This window comes from Apodemus sylvaticus, chromosome 2 (assembly GCF_947179515.1).
Source record: "Apodemus sylvaticus chromosome 2, mApoSyl1.1, whole genome shotgun sequence".
Lineage (NCBI taxonomy): Eukaryota > Metazoa > Chordata > Mammalia > Rodentia > Muridae > Apodemus > Apodemus sylvaticus.
In genome coordinates, this window is record NC_067473.1 from 99987347 (window position 1) to 100011118 (window position 23772).

The 23772-nt window shown below is 39.1% G+C and overlaps 1 long non-coding RNA gene across 3 annotated transcripts in view; it reads right to left on the bottom strand.

The window, feature by feature from the left end:
* Window positions 1-23772, bottom strand: part of LOC127677182 (uncharacterized) — a 326506-nt gene that overhangs the window by 157546 nt on the left and 145188 nt on the right. The window contains exon 3 of one of the 3 annotated variants that reach the window (XR_007976504.1): window positions 8409-8507. The exons of the other annotated variants lie outside the window; for them this stretch is intronic. This is a non-coding gene — a long non-coding RNA (uncharacterized LOC127677182). Of the gene's footprint in view, window positions 1-8408; window positions 8508-23772 lie in introns of those variants that run through there. 3 annotated transcript variants of the gene reach the window in all.

The following is a 23772-nucleotide window of genomic DNA, read 5'->3' on the forward strand; positions in this document are numbered from 1 at the left end:
CAATGTCAAAGACAAAAACTACCTTAGAATAAAAGGCTGGAAGACAATTCTACAAGCAAATGGTCCCAGGAAACAAGCCAGAATTGCCATTCTAATTTCAGATAAAACTGACTTTCAACCTAATGTCATCAAAAGAGACATGGAAGGTCACTACTTGCTGGTCAAAGGAAAAATCCAACAAGAAGAACTCTCAATCCTGAACACCTATGCCCCAAAAACAAGGGCGCCCTCATTCATAAAAGAAACTTTACTAAAGCTCAAAGTACACATTGCACCTAACACAATAATTGTGGGTCACTTCAACACTCCACTTTCACCAATGGACCGATAAGGAAAACAGAAACTAAACAGGGAGAAAATGAAACTAATTGAAGCTTTGAAGAATTGGAGTTAACAGATATATATAGAACTTTTTATCCCAAAGCAAAAGAATATACCTTTTTCTCAGCAACTCATGGTACCTTCTCCAAAATAGATCATATAGTTGGTCACAAGACAGACCTCAACAAATATAAGAAGATTGAAATAATCCCATGCCTCCTATCAGATCACTATGGAGTAAAAGTGGTCTTTAGTAACATTAAAAACAACAGAAACCCCACATACACATGGAAACTGAATAATACTCTACTCAATGATACCTTGGTCAAGGAAGAAATAAAGAAAGAAATCAAAGATTTCTTAGAATTTAATGAAAATGAAGGCACAACATACACAAATCTATGGGACACAATGAAAGCAGTTCTAAGAGGAAAACTCATAGCTTTGAGTGCCTTCAAAAAGAAATTCGAGAGAGCTTACACTAGAAGATTAACGGAACAACTGAAAACCCTGGAACAATAAGAAGCTAATTCACCCAGGAGGAGGAGAAGACAGGAAATCATCAAACTCAGGGCTGAAATCAATCAAGTAGAAACCAAGAGAACCATATAAAGAATCAACAAGACCAAAAGCTGGTTCTTTGAAAAAATCAAGAAGATAGATAAACCCTTAGCCAGACTAACCAAAGGGCACAGAGAAAGTACCCAAATTAACAAAATTAGAAATGAAAACGGAGATATCACAACAGAAACCGAGGAAATTCAAAAAATCATCAGATCCTACTACAAAAACCTGTACTCAACACAACTGGAGAATCTGGAAGAAATGGACATTTTCTTAGACAGATACCAAATACCAAAATTAAACCAAGATCAAATAGACCATCTAAACAGACCCATAACCCCTAAAGTAATAGAAGGGGTCATAGATAGGCTTGCAACCAAAAAAAAAAAGCACAGGACCAGATGGTTTCAGTGCAGAATTCTATCAGATCTTCAAAGAAGACTTAACACCAATACTCTTCAAACTTTTCCACCAAATAGAAACAGAAGGAACACTACCCAGCTCCTTCTTCGAAGCCACTATTACACTGATACCAAAACAACACAAACATCCAACTAAGAAAGAGAATTTCAGGCCAATTTCCCTTATGAATATCGATGCAAAAATACTAAATAAAATTCTTGCCCACCGAATCCAAGAACACATCAAAACGATCATCCACCATGATTAAGTAGGCTTCATCTCAGGGATGCAGGGATGGTTCAATATAAGGAAATCCATAAATGCTATCCACTACATAAACAAACTCAAAGAAAAAAACCACATGATCATTTCATTAGATGCTGAAAAAACATTTGACAAAATTCAGCAACCTTTCATGCTAAAAGTCTTGGAAAGGACAGGAATTCAAGGCCCATATCTAAACATAGTAAAAGCAATATACAGCAAACCGGTAGCCAATATCAAACTAAATTGAGAGAAACTTGAAGCAATCCCACTAAAATCAGGGACTAGACAAGGCTGCCCCCCTCTCCATATCTTTTCAATATAGTTCTTGAAGTCCTAGCTAGAGCAATTAGACAACAGAAGGAAATCAAAGGGATACAAATTAGAAAGGAAGAAGTCAAATTATCACTATTTGCAGATGATATGATTGTATATTTAAGTGACCATAAAAACTCTACTAGAGAACTCCTACAGCTGATAAACAACTTCAGCAAAGTGGCTGGCTACAAAATCAATGCAAGCAAATCAGTAGCCTTTATATATTCAAAGGATAAGCAGACTGAGAAAGAAATTAGGGAAATGACCCCCTTCACAATAGCTACAAACAGCATAAAGTATCTTGGGGTGACTCTAACCAAACAAGTGAAAGACCTATATGACAAGAACTTCAGATCTCTAAAGAAGGAAATCAAAGAAGATCTCAGAAAATGGAAAAACCTTCCATGCTCATGGATTGGCAGGATTAATATAGCTAAAATGGCCATCTTGCCAAAGGCGATCTACAGATTCAATGCTATTCCCATAAAAATCCCAACCCAGTTCTTCATAGAGCTAGAAAGAGCAATTCTCAAATTCATCTGGAATAGCAAAAAACCCAGGATAGCTAAAACTATTCCCAACAGTAAAAGAACTTCAGGGGGATTCAATATCCCAGACTTTAAACTCTACTACAGAGCAATAGTGATAAAAGCTGCATGGTATTGGTACAATATCAGGCAAGCGGATCAATGGAATAGGATTGAAGACCCAGAAATGAACCAACACACCTATGGTCACTTGGTCTTCGACAAAGGGGCTAAAAGCATCCAGTGGAAAAAAGATAGTCTTTTCAACAAATGGTGCTGGTTCAATTGGAGGTCAGCATGCAGAAGAATGAGCATCAATCCATTCTTATCTCCTTGTACCAAGCTCAACTCCAAATGGATCAAGGACCTCCACATAAAACCTGACACACTGAAACTAATTGAAAAAAACTGGGGAAGACCCTGGAGGACATGGGCACAGGGGAAAAGTTCCTGAATAGAACATCAATAGCTTACACTCTAAGAACAAGAATTGACAAATGGGACCTCATGAAACTACAAAGTTTCTGTAAGGCAAAGGACACCGTCAAAATTACAAAACATCAACCAACAGACTGGGAAAGGATCTTCACCAACCCTAAATCCGACAGAGGGCTAATATCTAATATATACAAAGAACTCAAGAAAGTAGAACCCAGAGATCCAAATAACCCCATTAAAAAGTGGGGTATGGAGCTAAACAAAGAATTTTCACATGAAGAACTTCGGAGAGCTGAGAAACACCTTAAGAAATGTTCAACATTATTAATCATTAGGGAAATGCAAATCAAAACAACCCTGAGATTTCACCTCACACCAGTCAGAATGGCTAAGGTCAAAAACTCAGGAGAGAGCAGGTGTTGGCGAGGATGTGGAGAAAGAGGAACACTCCTCCACTGCTGGTGGGATTGCAAGATGGTGCAACCACTTTGGAAATCAGTCTGGCAGTTCCTCAGAAAACTGGGCATGTCACTTCCTGAGGACCCTGTTATACCACTACTGGGCATATATCCAGAGGATTCTTCAGCATGCAATAAGGACACATGTTCCACTATGTTCATAGCAGCCCTATTTGTAGTAGCCAGAAGCTGGAAACAACCCAGGTGTCCCTCAACAGAGGAATGGATACAAAAAATGTGGTCTATTTACACAATGGAGTACTATTCAGCCATTAGAAACAATTAATTCATGAAATTCTTAGACAAATGGATGGAGCTGGAGAACATCATACTAAGTGAGGTAACCCAGTCTCAAAATATCAATCACGGTATGCACTCACTGATAAGTAGATATTAGCCTAGAAACTTTGAATACCCAAGATATAATCCACAAATTAAATGATGTCCAAAAAGAATGGTGGAGTGGCCCTGGTTCTGGAAAGACTCAGTGCAAGAGTATAGGGGAATTCCAGAACAGGGAAGTGGGAAGGGGTGGATGGAAGAATAGAGGGACGGAAGAGGGCTTATGGGACTTGCAGGGAGTGGGGACCCAGAAAAGGGGAAATCATTTGCAATGTAAATAAAAAAATAAAATTTTAAAAAAGAAGAAATACAGGAGATCATGGGTCAACAGGCAGAAGTCCTTAAAGAAGAAACATAAAAATCTCTTAAAGAATTACAGGAAAACACAAACAATCAAGTGAAGGAACTGAACAAAACTATCCAGGATCAAAAATTCGAAGTAGAAACAATAGAGAAATCACAAAAGGAGACATCTCTGGAGATAGAAAACCTTGGAAAGAATTCAGGAGTCACAGATGCAAACAGCAACAACAGAATACAAGAAATAGAAGAAAGAACCTCAGGTGCTGAAGAAACCATAGAAACATTGACTCAACAGTCAAAGTAAATGCAAAAATTCATAAAGATGGTAACTCAAAACATCCAGGAAATCCAGGACACAATGAGAAGACCAAACCTAAGGATTATAGATATAGATGAGAGCAAGGATTTACATCTTAATGGCCCAGTGAATATCTTCAACAAAATTAGAAGAAAACTTCCCTAATCTAGAGAAAGAGGTGCCCATGAACATACAAGAAGCCTTCAGAACTCCAAAAAGACTGGACCAGAACAGAAAGTTCTGTTATATAATAATACATAATAATCAAAACACCAAATTCACTAAAAAAAAGAAAGAATATTAAAAGCAGTAAGGAGAAAAGGGCAAGTAACTTATAAAGGCAGACCTATCAGAATCACACCAGACTTCTCACCAGATGATGAAAGCTAGAAGATCCTGGCCAGACCTCATACAGACCCTAAGAGAACACAATGCCAGCCCAGGCTACTATACCCAGCAAAACTCTCAATCATCATAGGTGGAGAAACCAAGATATCCCATGATAAAATGAAATTTACACAATATCTGTCCTCAAATCCAGCCCTACAAAGGATAATTGATGGAAAATGCCAACACAAGAAGGGAAACTACACACTAGAAAAAAGCAGGAAATTAATATTTTTCCAACAAACCCAAAAGAAGATACCCACACAAACACAAAAATAACATCAAAAATAACAGGAAGCAACAATCACTATTCCCTAATATCTCTTAACAACAATGGACTCGACTCCCCAATAAAAAAACATAGAGTAACAAAATATTGCTCATGTAAATCTTCAATTTTATCAGAAAAAGGTTGTAATTCCCTTTTTAATTAATTTAGTAATTTCTTTATGTCTACCATTTTATCTGCATTATTTTTCATGATAATCTTCAATTTTAATATGTCTTTCCATATACTTCCTCTATTTTATCAGAAATGTTTTCAACGTAAATCTCTTTCTATATATTTACTCTACTTTCTCTATTTTATCAGAAATGTTTTCAATGTAAATATTTGATTTTATCACAAATGTTTCTAATTCCACCTTCAATTTATTTAGAAAGGTTTTTATATCTACCAATTTTTATGTAAAACTTTCCATGAAATAGTCAATTTTAATGTGTTTGTCTATTTATTTCTTGAATTTTACCAGAAATATTTTCCATGTAAATCTTCAGTGTTATCTGGAAATGTTTATAATTCTACCTTCAATCAACTTAGAATTATCTTTATACCTATCATTTTATCTATATAATTTCCATCATAATCTTTAATTTTAACATGTTTTCTATATATTTCTACTATTTTATCAGAAATATTTTCCATGTAAATCTTCAAGTTTATCAGAAAATGTTTATAATTCCACTTTTAATCGACTTAGGAATACTTTTATGCTTATCATTATTATATCTATATAAAATTTCGATGATAATCTTCAATTCTAACATGTTTTTCTATATTATTCTACAAGTTTATCAGAAATATTTTCCATGTAAATCTTCAATACTCTCATAAAATGTTTCTATCCCATATTTCAATTATTTTAGCAGTGTTTTACATGTCCTCCACTTTACTCTTTAATTTTCCATGAAAATTGCCAATGTTAACATATTTATCTGAAATATTTTCCATGTAAATCTTTACTTTTATTATAACGTGTTTTTACTTCCCTTTACTTCTGTTTTCAATAAATAAATAAATAAATATACAGACATAAAAAGACACATAATACACAAGGAGCTAATACATCAATCTAAAAAAACAATGTAGCATGCCAAGAATTAGGTTACTTTTCTTCATTGAATCATTTTTCTCTATTCCTTCTCAGATAATGCTTTCATTGGGAGTGTACAATTGTTTGGGTTCCAGTTGTCCTTTGAAAACTTACATTCTTTACATAGTGCATCCACAATGCATTCCCCCACCGCACATCTCAAAAATACTAGACAATAAATATTTAATAGAGTAGACTGCAAGGAAAAGCTGGGTGGTGGTAGTACCTTTAATCCAAGCTCTTGGGAGGCAGAGACAGGGGGGATCTGGTCTACAGAGTGAGCTATAGGAAAACCAAGAATAGAGAAATCCTGTCTCAAAAATTGTATTTAGAAGGGTCCTTTAAGACACTGTCAATATGACAAAACAGCAACCAACACACTAGGAAAAGACCTTTACCAATCCTACATCTGATAGAGGGCTAATATTAAATATATACAAAGAACTCAAAAAGTTAGACTCCAGAGAACCAAATAACCCTATTAAAAAATGTGGTACAGAGCTAAATAAAGAATTCTCAACAGAGAAATACCGACTACCTGAGAAGCACCTAAAGAAATGTTCAACATCTTTAGTCATCAGAGAAATGTAAATCAAAACAACCCTGAGATTCTACCTCACACCAGTCAGATTGGCCAGGATGAAAAACTCAGGTGACAGCAGATACTGGTAAGGATATGGAGAATGAGGAACACTCCTCCATTGTTGGTAGGACAGCAAGCTGTTACAACAGCTTTGGAAATCAGTTTGGCAGTTCCTCAGAAAATTGGGCACAATACTACCAGAGGACCCTACTATACCACTCCTGGGCACATACCCAGAGGATTATCCAACATGTTATAAGGACACATCCTCCATTATGTTCATAATAGCCTCATTTATAATAGCCAGAAGCTGGAAACAACCCAGATGTTCCTCAGTGGAGAAATGGATAGAGAAAACATGATATATTTACACAATGGAATACTGTTCAGCTATTAAAAATAATCAATTCATAAAATTCTTAGGCAAATGTGTGGAACTATAAAATATCATCCTGAATGAGGTACCCCAATCACAAAAGAACACACATGGTATGCATTCACTGATAAGTGGGCATTAGCCCAAAAGTTCCAAATATCCAAAATACAATTCACAAATTACATGAAGCTCAAGAAAAAGTAAGAGCAAAATGTGGGTGCTTTGGTCCTTCTTAGAAAGGGGAACAAAATACTCACAGAGCAAATATGGAGACAAAGTATAGAGCAGAGACTGAAGGAAAGGCCATCCAAAGATTGTCCCACCTGGGGACTCATCCCAGATTGTCACCAAATTCCAACACTATTGTGGATACTACGAAATGCTTGCTAAAAGGGGCCTGGTATAAGCTGTCTCCTGAGAGGCCCTGCCAGAGCCTTACAAATACAGAGTAGGATGCTCAGAGCCAACCATTGCACAGAGCACAGGATCCCCAATGGAGGAGAAAGGATTGAAGGAGCTGAAGGAGTTTTCAGTCACATAGGAAGAACAACAATATTTACCAACCAGACTCCTCTGAGTTTCCAGGGACTAAGCCACCAACCAAGTAGTACACATGGCTCCAGCTGCATATGTAGCAGAGGATTGCCTTCTCAGGCATTAGTGGGAGGATAGGTCCTTGATCCAATGAAGGCTCCAAAGATGCCCCAGTGTAGGGGAATCGAATGGGTAGGTGGGTGGAGGAAAACCCTCATAGAAGCAGGGGTAGGAGAAATGGGATAGGGGGTTCCAGGATGGGGGTGGGGAGGAAACCAGGTAAAAGGATAACACAGGAAATGTAAAAAAAAAATTAAAAAAATAAATAAGTTTTTTATTAAAAGGGTCCTTTAAGACACATGTGATGCTCTAGTAAATTTCCTGCTGACACCAACTCCCTGTGGGTGAAACAGGAATAGGTGCCCTTTGAGCAGCAGCACACACTCTGCTGAGCTGATTTGCATATGGAGTCATTATCCAACAGCCCAGGCTCCTTTAAGGGCAGCTGCCAGGAGCCTAAGAAGCATCCTCTCTTCCAGCTTTCAGAGATGGAGACAGACACACTCCTGCTATGGGTGCTGCTGCTCTGGGTTCCAGGTGAGGATGCAGAGGAGTGTTGGGCGCAACTGCTGTGGTCATCATGACTTTCCATGCCTCTGAGCTCTTGATTATTATATTAATTCATTTGTAATTAGTTTTAACTTTCCTGATTCCCCTTGATTTCCTGGCTTCTCATAGTGATGGACACAGTAATCTTGAAATTTTTAAGTGAAAAGGTCCTCTGCTGGGAAGGTGTTCATACAAATATAACAATAATCTGTGTGTCTATCATTCCAGGCTCCACTGGTGACATTGTGCTGACCCAATCTCCAGCTTCTTTGGCTGCATCTCTAGGGCAGAGGGCCACCATCTCCTGCAGGGCCAGCCAAAGTGTCAGTATATCTAGCTATAGTTTTATGCACTGGTACCAACAGAAACCAGGACAGTCACCCAAACTCCTCATCTATCGTGCATCCAACCTAGCATCTGGGGTCCCTGCCAGATTCAGTGGCAGTGGGTCTGGGACAGACTTCACCCTCACCATCAATCCTGTGGAGGCTGATGATGCTGCAACCTATTACTGTCAGCAAGGTATGAAGGATCCTCCAACAGTGCTCCAGGGCTGAACAAAAACCTCCTGCATTGCAGCTCACTGAGGCTCAGTCTCTCAGTTCTCCCTTATTCTCTGACATCTCAACACAGAGTTCTAGGCTTGTTTGGAAAAAAAATCTCAAATAATAAAACACGTTTTATAAGCAAATGTGTATGTGTGTCCCATCCTTCATGCTTTGTAATTTAATTATATCCCAACAAAATATATGATTGTTATAATTATTATTTATCATTTAAATTTTTATTAACACATATTTATCTTTGGATAATTTTCTCTTCTCCCCTCACTCCCTGACCACACCTCTGCCTGTTCCCTCACCTTCAGAATCCTCCTTTGACTTTCCAGTCACTGAGGACTTACCATCTCTTATTTATAATTCTGAAAATAGAAAAAGATAATAAATACAAATTATGTCACTAAGAAATAGTGTTAACCAAAAACATTTACAGAAGTGAGTTGGTGTGTGTGTGTCAGTGTGTGTGTGTGTGTGTGTGTATGTGTGTGTGTGTGTGTGTGTGTGTGTGTGTGTGCCAGTGTGTGTATGTGTGTCAGTGTATGTTTGGGTGTGTGTAAGTACAACCTGCAGGAGTTAGGAGTTAATTCTTTATTTCCACCAGGTCCAGTCTTTAAATCAAACCTAAGTCACCAGTCTTCTGTAAACATGCTTACTGGTTCAGGGTAAGAAACCCAGCCTGAGGTACTATTTCTTTCCCTTTAATCATTTTTTTTAATTGTGTACATGGGGAGAAGGCTGCAAATATGAGTTCTCATAGCAGTCAGAAGGGGGCATCAGATCCCGGGGAGCTGGAGATACAGGAGGTTTTGAGCTCATTGATGTGGGTGCTGAAAACCAAACTTTGTCCTCTGCAAGAACAAGAAGACCTCTGAACTGCTAACTCATTTATTTACCTCTGATCTACTATTTATTAAGGTACTCCTTTAGATTTAGTAACTCTTTTTTCCCCTGAAACAATGGAAGACTTGATGGGAGCATAGTTGTCCATCATTTAAGTTAAAAAGCGCATTGAGTAGTTAAGTTTGTCTGATAAACATTCAAATACAGGCTTGCATTCCCATCCCAGTGTTCTTATACTCCAATTGCTTTTCTTTGCTTGCCCTCACAAACAGCCTACCATAGTCACTTAGAAACATAGGCTGTACTACAGTTATTTTCCTGCTTCTGTTCCAATGTCTCAATCTCTGTGTCCATTCTCAAATTGTTTTAGTTTCAGATTTATTGATTTTTCCTTTTGTCATGATCAAATACTCATTTTTAACAGCTTCTATGTTTGTGTTCAATGTCTTCCTGCTCTTTTCTTTCTTTTCTTTCTTCCTGTATTCCTTTCTTTGTTCATCTTTTGTATATGGGTTATAAAAATATGTGAGTGAAAGTAGCATGTAATACACATGGAGGACAAAAGACAACACTAGGTGTTGGGCCTCAAATTCCTTGTTTGAGACAGGGTGTCATCAGGGAACTTTCCAGACATAGGATACTGTGGAAGAGAAGAGTTATTGGATACTTTCTCTTTGAGGAAAGGTAATGAGCTCTAATCAACTTGGACTTCTATAAAGCTCTGAGATACTAGCACTCCTTGAATCTACATCCCTAAGGGAGAAGTGCCTTTTTCCTTTGTTATGGCTTTCTGTGCCTATAGGCTGGAAAAACACAGAAAATGGCCTCCTAAAAGAAGTACTAATTATAATACTACCATCCAACTAGAACTATCCAGTCATGAGACTGGAAAATGATCTGAGATCCTCTTTATGTAAATATGTTTTGCTTTCCTGGGAGAGTTGAATCTCTGTAGACAGACACTGTTACATGGAATCTATCCTTCTAGCATCCTCTAGGACTGCATCTGTGGTGATCAATGCCTCTCTGAGAGAAGGATATATGTGATCCTCTTACTTGCTCTCTCCAAGTCATCCTGCCTTCCTTGAAAAGCACAGAGGGACATCAATGCACCACTCATCTATGTCTTGGGACTCTGTAGAAAGAAAATCAATTTAAACAAATATGTTTATAAGCAAATTAATCCCGGGTATTAGAAGGAATGTATAGGAACTATCCCTTGAACCAGTACACACTTTAAATAATTTCCTGAAGACTGCCATTTCAGTCTTTTACAATTGATCTCTGGAGAATACTCAATGAGAAAAAAACTAAGGCGACACCCTGGTGGTGACCTCACAATAGTGCAGGCTTAAGGATTTCTAAATAGCCTTACAGGTAACTGCTACATTTAAGGACAGTCAAGAAATTTAAAAAGTAACCTTGTAAGCAAAGGAAGCTGACATGACCCATCCACTGTGAAAGAGGCAACACGAGAGGTTACACTATCTTTGGAAGCAGAATTCCCTGCATCTCAACCCCTCCTCCCCACAAGTCATTCAACAGCACTGTTAAGTTCTTAGGCTGTTATCTTATCTTCAGCTCTTGCTGATGAGACACCATACTTATCTAGGAGCTGCACATGATTCTGAGAACTGAAAAAAAGGAAGTAACCTTCCTTCTAGATTCTGAAACTATATAACTATTCAAGTATATGTTCTAATATGGTTTTTACCTCCTCTCTCAATATACCCTGAAAGACATCAGAGAAAAAGTCTGATCCCATACATCTCCCAAGCCCTGATCTTCATGTATCTTCCATCTTCTTCCATAACTACTTAATCTATCTTCCTTTTTTTATTCGATATATTTTTTTATTTACATTTCAAATGATTTCCCCTTTTCTAGCCCCCCACTCCCCAAAAGTCCCATAAGTTCCCCTCTATCCCCCTGTCCTCCCACCCACCCCTTCCCACTTCCCCATTCTGGTTTTGCCCTATACTGCTTCACTGAGTCTTTAGAGAACAAGGTGACACTCCTCCTTTCTTCTTGTACCTCATTTGATGTGTGGATTATGTTTTGGGTATTCCAATTTTCTAGGTTAATATCCACTTATTAGTGAGTGCATACCATGATTCACCTTTTAAGTCTGGGTTACCTCACTTAGTATGATGTTCTCTAGCTCCATCCATTTGCCTAAGAATTTCATGAATTCATTTTTTCTAATGGCTGAATAGTACTCCATTGTGTAGATATACCACATTTTTTGCATCCACTCTTATGTTGAGGGATACCTAGGTTCTTTCCAGCTTCTGGCAATTATAAATAGGGCTGCTATGAACATAATGAAACATGTATCCTTATTACATGCTGGGGAATCTTCTGGGTATATGTCCAGGAGTGGTATAGCAGAATCTTCTGGAAGTGAGGTGCCCAGATTTCAGAGGAACCGCCAGACTAATTTCCAGAGTGGTTGTACCAATTTGCAACACACACACACCCCAGCAGTGGAGGAGTGTTCCTCTTTCTCCACATCCTCCCCAACACCTGCTGTCTCCTGAATTTTTAAAACTACAAAGTTTCTGTAAGGCAAAGGACACTGTCAAAAGGACAAAACGTCAACCAACAGATTGGGAAAGGGTCTTCACCAACCCTAAATCTGACAGAGGGCTAATATCTAATATATACAAAGAACTCAAGAAAGTAGAACCCAGAGAACCAAATAACCCCATTTAAAAAGTGGGGTATGGAACTAAACAAAGAATTTTCACATGAAGAACTTCGGAGAGCTGAGAAACACCTTAAGAAATGTTCAACATCATTAATCATTAGGGAAATGCAAATCAAAAGAACCCTGAGATTTCACCTCACAACAGTCAGAATGGCTAAAGTCAAAAACTCAGGAGACAGCAGGTGTTGGAGGGTGTGGAGAAAGAGGAACACTCCTCCACTGCTGGTGGGATTGCAATATGGTGCACTTGATCTTTGACAAAGGGGCTGAAAACATCCAATGGAAAAAAGATAGCCTTTTTAACAAATGGTGCTGGTTCAACTTGAGGTCAGCTTGCAGAAGAATGCAAATTGATCCATCCTTGTCTCCTTGTACTAAGCTCAAATCCAGATGTATCAAGGACCTCCACATAAAGCCAGACACTCTGAAGTTAATCTATCTTCCATATTCTTCCATAACTACTTAATGAAGCCATGTTTCACAGTTCCCGTGCTAGAAAGAGACATTCTGGCCAAATCCATTCCACTAGTCTTGTGGCTCCATAGCAGGCTACTTACTTGTCCCTCATTGAAAAAAATCATAATCCAGGGCTTTCATGACACAGAAAAAAGTTTATAATGCCTCCACTACCATCCCAGTCAAAGTTCAAAAGAACAGTCAAAAGAACCCCTTTCTTTTCCTCATCAAAGACAGTGTCCTCTAAAATTGTAATCTTAAAAGGAATTGGAAATCAATTAGGATTTAAAGATGACTTCAAGTCACAGGGTCTCAAAATCAAGCAAAAGTCCCTGTAACATCCCAATGATGGATGTTCAAAAGACTAGTGAATAATGGAAGTCAGTAAGGGCCTCCTCCTTATTAACAAGGCCATAATTTCTACCTACCTAGGAGCCCCCAATTCCTATCCTCTGGTAACACAAATCCCTGAGAGGACCAAATGGTTCACAGTTACAGATTTAAATGGTCCCTTTTTCTGCATGCCTTCACACCCAGATTGCCAATATCTTTTTGCCTTTGAGGATTTTTGAATGAAACCACCAAAATCTCTTGAACTATATTGCCCCAAAACTTCCAAGACAGTCCTCACATATTTGGACAGACACTGTCATGGGACCTAGCTAAATTCTCTTACTTATAAGTTAATGTTCTCCAGTAAGCAGATAACATCTTCTTTGGTTCCTTCATTGGTGATATCTCTTAGGAAAGAATTACATAAGAAATTGGAGCTAGAAAATATCACCCTGAGTGAGGTCACCCAATCACAAAAGAACACACATGGTATGCATTGCTGATAAGTGGATATATGCCCCAAAGCTCAGAAAACCCAAGATACTACTCAAAGACTACATGAAGCTCAAGAAGGAAGACCAAAATGTGGATATTTTGATCCTTAATGGAAAGTGGATCAAAATACCCATGGCTCACAGCCAACCAATAGAAAGAGCATAGGGTCCCCTGTGGAGGAGCTAGAGAAAGGACCCAAGGAGCTGAAGAGGCTTGCAGCTCTGCAGGAGGAACAATAATATGTACCAACCACTATCCCCAGAGCTCCCAGGGACTAAACCACCAACCAAAGAGTACACATGGAGGGACCCATGTCTCCAGCTACATATGTAGCAGAAGATGACCATTTCATATATTAATGAGAGGAGAGGCCATTGGTCCTGTGAAGGCTCAATTCCCCAAAATGGGGAAAAGCAAGTCAGGAAAATGGGGGAGGGGACTTAGGAGGAGGAGGGGATAGGCAGTTTCGGAGGGTTAACAGGGAAAAGGGATACCATTTTAAATGTAAATAAAGCAAATATCTAATAAAAAAGAAATACTGTCAGAAGGTGAAGCAGGCATAATTCCTCTGTGGACAGGTTTGGAGAGATAATAAGGGACTAAATGTGGATGATAAAGATTCTTAGTGAGAGTGCCAGAATTTTTAATAGAGAATATATGTGCCAAGTCACAAAGTAGAAGAACACCCTGACAGATTTAGAAAGAAGAATCAGTGATGGAGGACTGGACTATGGTAGAAAAGAATAAAACTTGAACTTTTATTGGATGGTTTTAAATAGTCTTGTGGTTAGTTATTTCTGAATAAATATCACTCTAGAATCAAATAAAAATAAAAACAAAAACAAAAACAGAATGACCACACATAAATGGTCAAATTCAGAGAGGTATCAAATAAGGTAATCTTTCAACAAACCCAATAAAAGACAGCTACACAACCAGAATTTCACCTTTAACTAAGATGCTAAGAGTGTTCATGCACATGCAATGGTAAAAGAAAAATGAAATGGAGCTAGGCATGGTGTCATGTAATCTAGCCATCGGGGGAAGAGGCAGGCGGGTTACAAGTTCAGGGTTAGCAGGCACTAGATAGTGATTTCCAGGAGAGTTCAGGATAAATAGTTAGCTCTTAAATATCCCCTACCTCTTTAAAGATAGTAAAAATGGAATTATAAACTAAAGAAAGCAGATGAGTGTGTGTTCACACATATGGAAGACAATATAGAAAATCACTATTGGATGTGGAGAAAAATGTCAGGAGCCATCTAAAAAAGACTAAGACTAATGGATTACTTCCTGGAGATGGACCACTATTTTTGCATGGTCTGCCATGGGTGAGTTCTGAGAAAAAAGTCAAGAGTCTTCATCCCAGCATTGTTTCATGCTATTGATATGCCTCTCCTATTGCAATTATGTAGTCTAATGATTTCTTGTAACCAACCCACCCTATTGGGCAAATTTACTGCAGATCAACATGAAGATGGACTTTTATGAATTAATGATTTTATAGAATTTGCGATTTGATTCAAATAATTGTAGGAAGAAAGTTTTAGGAGATGGTGTACTGGCTGGTTTTGTGTATCAACCTGAGTTTCTCTGAAGTTATCACAGAGAAAGGAGCCTCCCTTGAGGAAATGTGATGCTTTTTCTAAGGTGTGGTTTCCAGCTTTGTGTTAGTATTTTCCACCAATTAGCCTTTGCAGAGCTGGATTTCTGGAAAGATATTGTGTAAATTTGCTTTTTTCATGGAATTTCTTGTTTTCACCATCTATAGTAATTGACAGTTTTGCTGGGCATAGCAGCCTGGGCTGACATTTATGTTCTCTTAGGGTCTGTATGACATCTTCCCAGGATCTTCTGGCTTTCATAGTTTCTGGTGTAATTCTGAAAGGTCTGCTTTTGTATGTTACTTGACCTTTTTCCTCTTACAGCTTTTAATATTCTTTCTTTAGTGCATTTGGTATTTTGATTATTATGTGACAGAAGGAATTTCTGCTCTAAACCAGTCTGTTTGGAGTTCTGTAGGCTTCTTGAATGTTCATGGGCATCTCTTTCTTTAGGTAAGGAAAGTTTTCTTCTATAATTTTGTAGAAGATATTTATTAGGCCTTTAAGATGTAAATCCTTGCTTTCTTCTATATCTATAATCCTTAGGTTTGGTCTTCTCATTGTGACCTGGATTTCCTGGATGTTTTGGGTTACAAGCTTTGTGCATTTTGCATTTTCTTTGACTGTTGAGTCAATGATTTCTATGGCATCTTCAGCATCTGAGATTCTTCTATATCTTGTATTCTGTTGTTGGTCCTTCCATCTATGACTCCTGAATTCTTTCCAAGGGTTTCTATCTCCAGAGGTGTCTCACTTTGTGATTTTTTTATTGTATCTACTTCCATTTTTAGATCCTGGATAGTTTTGTTCAGTTCCTTCACTTGTTTATTTGTTTTTTCCTGAAATTCTTTAAGGAATTTTTTTTTGTGTTTCCTCTTTAAGGGCTTCTATGTGTTGACCCATGTTCTCCTGTGTTTCTTGTAGGGATTTTTGTGATTCCTCTTTAAGGGCTTCTGCCTGTTGACCCATGTTCTCCCATAATTGCCTATGGGATTTTTGTGTTTCCTCTTTAAGGGCTTCTACCTGTGGACCCATGTTCTCTCATATTTCTTCATGGGAGTTTTGTGTTTCCTCTATAAGGGCTTCTACCTGTTGACCCATATTCTCCTGTATTTCTTTAAGACATTTTTTGTGTTTCCTCTTTAATGGCTTCTACCTGTTGACCCATGTTCTCCTGTAATAAGAGAATTATTTATGCCCTTCTTGAAGTCCTCCATCAGCATCATGAGATGTGATTTTTATATCCAGCTCTTGCTTTTATGATGTGATGAAGTATCCAGGATTTGCTGTTGTGGGAGAACTGGGTTCTGATGGTGCCATGTTGCCTTGGTTTCTGTTGGTAATGATCTTGTGTTTGCCTTTGGCCATATAGTTATCTCTAGTCTTAGCTGGCCTTGCTGTCTCTAACTTCTCTGTCCTTCAGGCCTATGTTTTTGTACTCCTGGGATTCCCTTTCTCTCAAATACCCTACATACAGCTGGTTCTCCAGAAAGTGTCAGGAGATGGGGTCTTCCCTGTGGCAGAATTGGAAAGAGTCTGTTCTGCTGCTGCCAGTTCTCTAGAAAGTATCAGGAAGTAGGATCTTCCCCATGGCAGAAGTGGAACTGGTCTACCACATCTGAAGGAACAGGGAAGTGGTGAGGGAGGAGAGAGGGGTAGAAGGGATGGAAGGGGATTGTTGATCTGGGGATTGCTGGGTTATGAGTCCCAGAGAGCGGCTTGGGCCTCTAGAAGTAGGGGGTGGAGGGTAGTTCTTACCAATTGCCTGCTCCTGTCAATTCTCTAGAAAGTATCAGGAAGTAGAATCTTCCCTGTGGTAGAAGTGGCTTGAGTCTACCACCACATCTGACGGAATAGGGTGGTGGCAGGGAGAGCTGGTATATATATATATATATATATATATATATATATATATATATATATATATATATATATACCAGCTATATACTGTATATATACCATATATATATATGTATTGTATGTTTATCATTCCAGGCTCCGGTGGTGGTGGTGACATTGTACTGACCCAATCTCCAGCTCGTTTCACTGTGTCTCTAGCACAGAAGGCCACCATCTCTCACAAGGCCAGTCAGAGTATCAATAATTATGGCTTAAGTTTTATCCACTGGTACAACAGAAAACAGGACAGACACCCAAACTCCTCGTCTATAGTGCATCCAACCTTGAATCTGGGGTCCCTGCCAGGTTCAGTGGCAAAGGGTCTAGGACAGACTTCACCCTCACCATTGATCCTGTGGAGGCTGAAGATACTGCAACGTATTACTGTCAGCAAAGTAAGGAGCTTACTCCCACAGTACTCCAGGGCTGAACAAAAACCTCACTGAGGCTCAATATCACAGTTCTTACTCTCTGACATCTCAACACAGAGCTCTAGGCTTGTTTTGAAAAGGATCTCAAATAATGAAACAAGTTTTATAACAAATATGTATGTGTGTCCCATCCTTCATGCTTTGTAATTTAATTATGTCCCAACAAAATACATGATTATTTTAATTATTATTTATCATTTAAATTGTTATTAATGAATATTCATCTTTGGATAATTTTCCCTTCTCCCCTCAGTCCCTGACTACATCTCTGCTTATTCCCTCCACCCTCAGAATCCTCCTTTGACTTTCCTGTCACTGAGGACTTACTGTCTCTTATTTATAATTCTGAAAATAAGAAAAGATAATAAATATAACTTATGTCACTAAAAATTGTTAACCAAAGACATTTACTGTAGTGTGTGTGTGTGTGTGTGTGTGTGTGTGTGTGTGTGTCAGGGTGTGTGTGTGTGTGTGTGTGTGTGTATGTGTGTATGTGTATGCATGTATGTGTGAAAGGACAACACACAGAAGTTAGTTCTTTCTTTTGCTAGATCCACTCTGTGAATCAAACTCAGGGCGTCAGTCTTCTGTGAGCATGCTTTCTGGTATAGGGTGATCAACCATACCAGTATGAGGTACTATTTCTTTTCCTTTAATCATTTATTTTAATTTTGAATTCCAGAGGGGGTTTAAGTGTGAGTGCTCATAGCAGTCAGAAGAGGGCATCAGATCCCAGGGAACTGATATATGAGGATTTGAGCTAGTTGATGGTGGTGATGGAAACCAAACTGGAGTCCTCTGCAAGAGCAAGAAGTGCTCTGAACTGCTAAGCCATTTATTTGCCTCTGAACCATTTATTAAGGTATTTCTTTATATTTAGTAACCCCCTTTCTTTGCTTGCCCTCACAAACAGCCTGCTATAGTTACTTAGAAGCATAGGCTGTCATATAGATCTTTCACTTGTTTGGTTAGAGTCACACCAAGATACTTTATATTGTTTGTGGCTATTGTGAAGGGTGTCATTTCCCTAACTTCTTTCTCAGCCTGATTATCCTTTGAGTATAGGAAGGCAACGGATTTGCTTGAGTTGATTTTATAACCATCCACTTTGCTGAAGTTGTTTATCAGCTGTAGGAGTTCTCTGGTGGAGGTTTTCGGGTCACTTAAGTAGACTATCATGTCATCTGCAAATAGTGATAATTTGACTTCTTCCTTTTCAATTTGTATCCCCTTGACCTCCTTATGTTTTCTAATTGTTCTAACTAGAACTTCAAGTACTATATTGAAAAGATATGGAGAGGACAGCCTTGTCTAGTCCCTGATTTTAGTGGTATTGCTTCATGTTTCTCTCCGTTTAGTTTGATTTTGGCTACCGGTTTGCTGTATATTGCTTTAACAATGTTTAGGTATCCCTCAACAGAAGAATGGATACAAAAAATGTAGTATATATACACAGTGGAGTACTACTCAGCCATTAAAAACAATGAATTCGTGAAATTCTTAGGCAAATGGATGGAGCTGGAGAACATCATACTAAGTAAGGTAACCCAGACTCAAGAGATGAATCATGGTATGCACTCACTAATAAGTGGATAGTATCCTAGAAAACTGGAGTACCCAAAACATAATCCACACATCAAATGAAGTACAAAAAGAATGGAGGAGTGGCCCCTTGTTCTGGAAAGACTCAGTGAAGCAGTATAGGGTAAAACAAGAACAGGGAAGTGGGAAGGGTTGGGTGGGAAAACAGGAGGAGGGAAGGGGGCTGATGGGACTTTCGGGGAGCAGGGGTATAGAAAAGGGGAAATCATTTGAAATGTAAATAAAAAATATATCGAATAAAAAAATGTAAAAAAAAAAAAAAAGAAGAAGAAGAAGAAGAAGAAGCATAGGCTGTGCTATAGTTGTTTTGCTGCTTTGGTTCCAATGTCTCTATCTCAGTGCCCATCCCAAAATTAAGCTTTAGTATCAAACTTATTGATTTTTCTTTTTTCTTGATCCAGTGTTCTTCATTTAAACAGTTTCTATATTTATGTTCAATGTCTTTCTGCCCTTTTCTTTCCTTCTTTCTTTCTTTTTCCATCTTTTGTGTATGGTGTATAAAACATGTGAGTGAATAAAACATGTAGTGCACATGGAGGACAAAGAACAACATTAGGTGTTGGTCCTCAAATTCCACCTTGTTTGAAACAGAGTGTCATCAGGGAAGGTTCCAAACATCGGAAATTATACCCTGAAGGGAGAAGTACTATTTTTCTTATACTATGGCTTGCTGTATCCATAAATTATAAAACAGAGAAAATAGACTTCTAGGAGAAATATTAATTGTGGTACTACCATCCAAGTAGAACTATCCAGCCATGAAGCTGGAAAATGATCTGAGATCCCCTATATATAAATATGTTTTATTTTCCTGGGAGAGTAAAATCTCTGTAGACAGACACTGTTGCATGGAATCTACTCTTCTAGTCTCCTCGAGGACTGCATCTGTGGTGATCAATGCCTCTCTGAGAGAAGGATAAGTGGGATACTCTGTTTGCTTTCTCAGCCTGCCCACTATCTCCAAGTTCACACTGAGAGTCACCTCCTCTAATCAACCACTGCTAAGTGGTCTGTAACTCCTTTACTTTCCTCTTAAGGGAAAGGTCAAGAGAACATTTGCTCTCCAAAATGCAAATCCCCTATCTTTGCAAAACTTAAATCAAATTAAATCTGACTTCAGAGATTTTCAGTTGAACCTGACCAATATACTGAAGCTTTCCAAAATCTCAGCCTGGTAATGGATACAAGCCACAAAAAGATAATGTTTGTCTTAGACAAATATAAGTTCAGGAAAACAAGAAGTTTCCTGACAGATGAATCTTATGCTGATGACCTTCTTGTATCCTATGATCCACATAACAAGCCTTTTCTGAAGGGGAAAGAGACTGTAAAGGAAAGGAGATAATTTCCTAAGAAAACCTTTAAGGGGTCCATGACAGTCCATTCTTAAAACAGCAAGAAAAATTTTATTAAGCTTATATTCTAAAGAAATTAAGAAGGGCAAGAATCAAATCTTAATCTACTCCAAATTGTCAACTACAGGTCAAGGACTTGTAGGATAAAAAAGAAAAAAAAACCTCTCTGCCAGGCTAATATCCAATGTATACAAAGAACTCAAGAAGTTAGACCCCAGAGACTGAAATAACCCTATTAAAAAATGGGATACAGAGCAAAACAGGGAATACTCAACTGAGGAAACTTGAATGGCTCTGAAGCACCTAAAAAAATGTTCAGCATTCTTAGTAATCAGGGAAATGCATATCAAAACAACACTGAGATTCTACCTCACACCAGTCAGAATGGCTAAGATGAAAAACTCAGGGGACAGCAGATGCTGGAGAGGATGTTGGGACAGAAAAATACTTCTCCATTGCTGGTAGGATTGCAAGCTGTTACAACCAATCTGGAAATAAGTTTGGTGGTTCCTCAGAAAATTAGACAGAGTATTCTACCTGAGCACCCAGCTATACCACTCCTGGGCATATTCCCAGAAGATGCTCCAATATGTAATAAGGACACATGCGCAACCATGTTCATAGCAGCCTTATTTATAATAGCCAGAAGCTGGAAAGAAGCCAGATGTCCCTCAATGGAGAAGTGGTGTATATACACGATGGAGTACTATTCAACCATTAAAAATAATGAATTCGGCCATTTTGCCTGCAGGACGACAGAGAGCTCTGGCGGGCAGACCTGTAACAGGCATAGCCTGAGGCTAACAAAGCGGGAGTCTAGGCCCCAAAAGGCACAGGACTGACCCCAAGGACTGGGCGGCTTGGTGGGCCATCTGTGAGTCAACCCGCCCAGGGGATTGTTAGCACAGCAGACTCTCCCGGCGCTTTCAGGGAGCGCGGGCGCACACGCCCGACATCCTAGTCACCTGGCTGACCCAATTAACAGTCATAGCCCTAGGGGAACTTTGCTCGGACCTTGGCCTCCCAGGCTTTTGCCTGGACTCAGGGACTGGGCGGGCAGGCTAACCTTGTGTGCGACAGCCCAGTTGGCAGATCGGCTGCCCAGTGGAGTGAGCGGAACACAGGGGAGATCGCAGCAGCATACACCATCGGCACTCCCTGGGGGTGCACACGGGCTCCATCTGCTCCACAGACACAATCTGGGGCAAGGCCTCAGGCAGAAGCCCTCAGCTCTACTCCCTCCGCTTCCGGATCCAGATCAGCCTGGGCGGCAGCACCACATCTCCAAGTCCTGCAAGTGGCTAGCTGGGCTTCCGGGAGGCCAGCTGGGAGAAGTCAGTGTGCTCCAGTGAATCCAGCGGGCCCCAGCGGGAGCCTTCGGGTGCCTGCTTTGGGATCTGAACAGCCTGGGCAGCAGCACCCTGTCTACAAGCAGTGCAGGAGGTAAGCTATGCAACAGAGGCCAACTGGGAAGGGGCAGCTTGCACTGGTGAGTTCAGCACTGACAAGACAAACTAACACCAGTGAGAACTAGATGGCAAAAGGCAAACACAGGAACGTCACTAACAGAAATCAAGGCAATATAGCAACATCTGAACCCAATTCTCCTCTACCAACATGTCCTGGATACTCGATCACACCAGTAAAACAAGATTTGGATTTAAAATCACTGGTCATGATGCTGGTACAGGAACACATGAAGGACATACTTAAAGAAATTCAAGAGAAAATGGATCAAAAGTTAGAAGCCCTTGCAAGGGAAACAAAAAAATCATTGAAAGAAATCCAGGAGAATAAAAAAGCCAACAAGGAGGAAACACAAAAAACACTTAAAGAAATACAGGAGAACTTTGGTCAACAGGCTGAGGTCATGAAAGACGAAACACAAAAATCTCTTAAAGAAATACAGGAGAACTTTGGTCAACAGGCTGAGGTCATGAAAAAGGAAACACAAAAATCTCTTAAAGAATTCCAGGAAAACACAAACATGCAAGTGAAGGAGCTAAGCAAAACCATCCAGGATCTAAAATCAGAAGTAGAAACAACTAAGAAAACTCAAAGGGAGACAACTTTGGAGATAGAAAGCCTTGGGAAGAAATCGGGGGACAGAGATGCAAATATCAACAACAGAATACAAGAGATAGAAGAAAGAATCTCAGATGCTGAAGATTCCATAGAAACCATGGACTCAACAGTTAAAGAAAATGCAAAATGCAAAAAGCTTGTAACCCAAAATATCCAGGAAATCCAGGACACAATGAGAAGACCAAACCTAAGGATTATAGGCATAGATGAGAGTGAAGATTTACAACTTAAAGGGCCAGCAAATATCTTCAATAAAATTATGGAAGAAAACTTCCCTAACCTAAAGAGAGAGATGCCCATGAATATACAAGAAGCCTACAGAACTCCAAACAGACTGGACCAGAACAGAAATACTTCCCGTCACATAATAATCAAAACACCAAATGTTCTAAACAAAGAAAGAATACTAAAGGCAGTAAGAGAAAAAGGCCAAGTAACATATAAAGGAAGACCTATCAGAATCACAGCAGACTTTTCACCTGAGACTATGAAGGCTAGAAGGTCCTGGGCAGATCTCATGCAGACTCTAAGAGAACACAAATGCCAACCAAAACTACTATATCCAGCAAAACTCTCAATCACCATAGATGGAGAAACTAAGATATTTCATGACAAAACCAAGTTTACCCAATATCTATCCACAAACCCGGCCCTAAAAAGGATAATAGGAGGACAACACCAATACAAGGAGGGAAACTTCACCCTGGAAAAAGCAAGATAGTAACCTTTCATCAAACCCAAAAGAAGATAAGCATTCAAATTTAAAAAATAACGTCAAAATGATAGGAAGTAACAATCACTATTTCTTAATATCTCTTAACATCAATGGATTTAATGCCCCAATAAAAAGACACAGACTAACTGACTGGATACGTAAACAGGACCCTACATTTTGCTGCTTACAGGAAACACACCTCAGGGTCAAAGACAAACACTACCTTAGAGTAAAAGGCTGGAAGACAATTTTACAAGCAAATGGTCTCAGGAAACAAGCTGGAGTAGCCATTTTAATATCAGATAAAATTGACTTTCAACCCAAAATCATCAAAAGGGACCCTGAGGGACACTTCTTGCTGGTCAAAGGAAAAACACAAAAAGAAGAACTGTCAATCCTGAACATCTATGCCCCAAATGCAAGGGCACCCTCTTTCATAAAAGAAACTTTATTAAAACTAAAAGCACACATTGCACCTAACACAATAATTGTGGGTGACTTCAACACTGCACTTTCCTCAATGGACCGATCAGGAAAACAGAAACTAAACAGGGACACAATGAAACTAATTGAAGCTTTGGACCAATTAG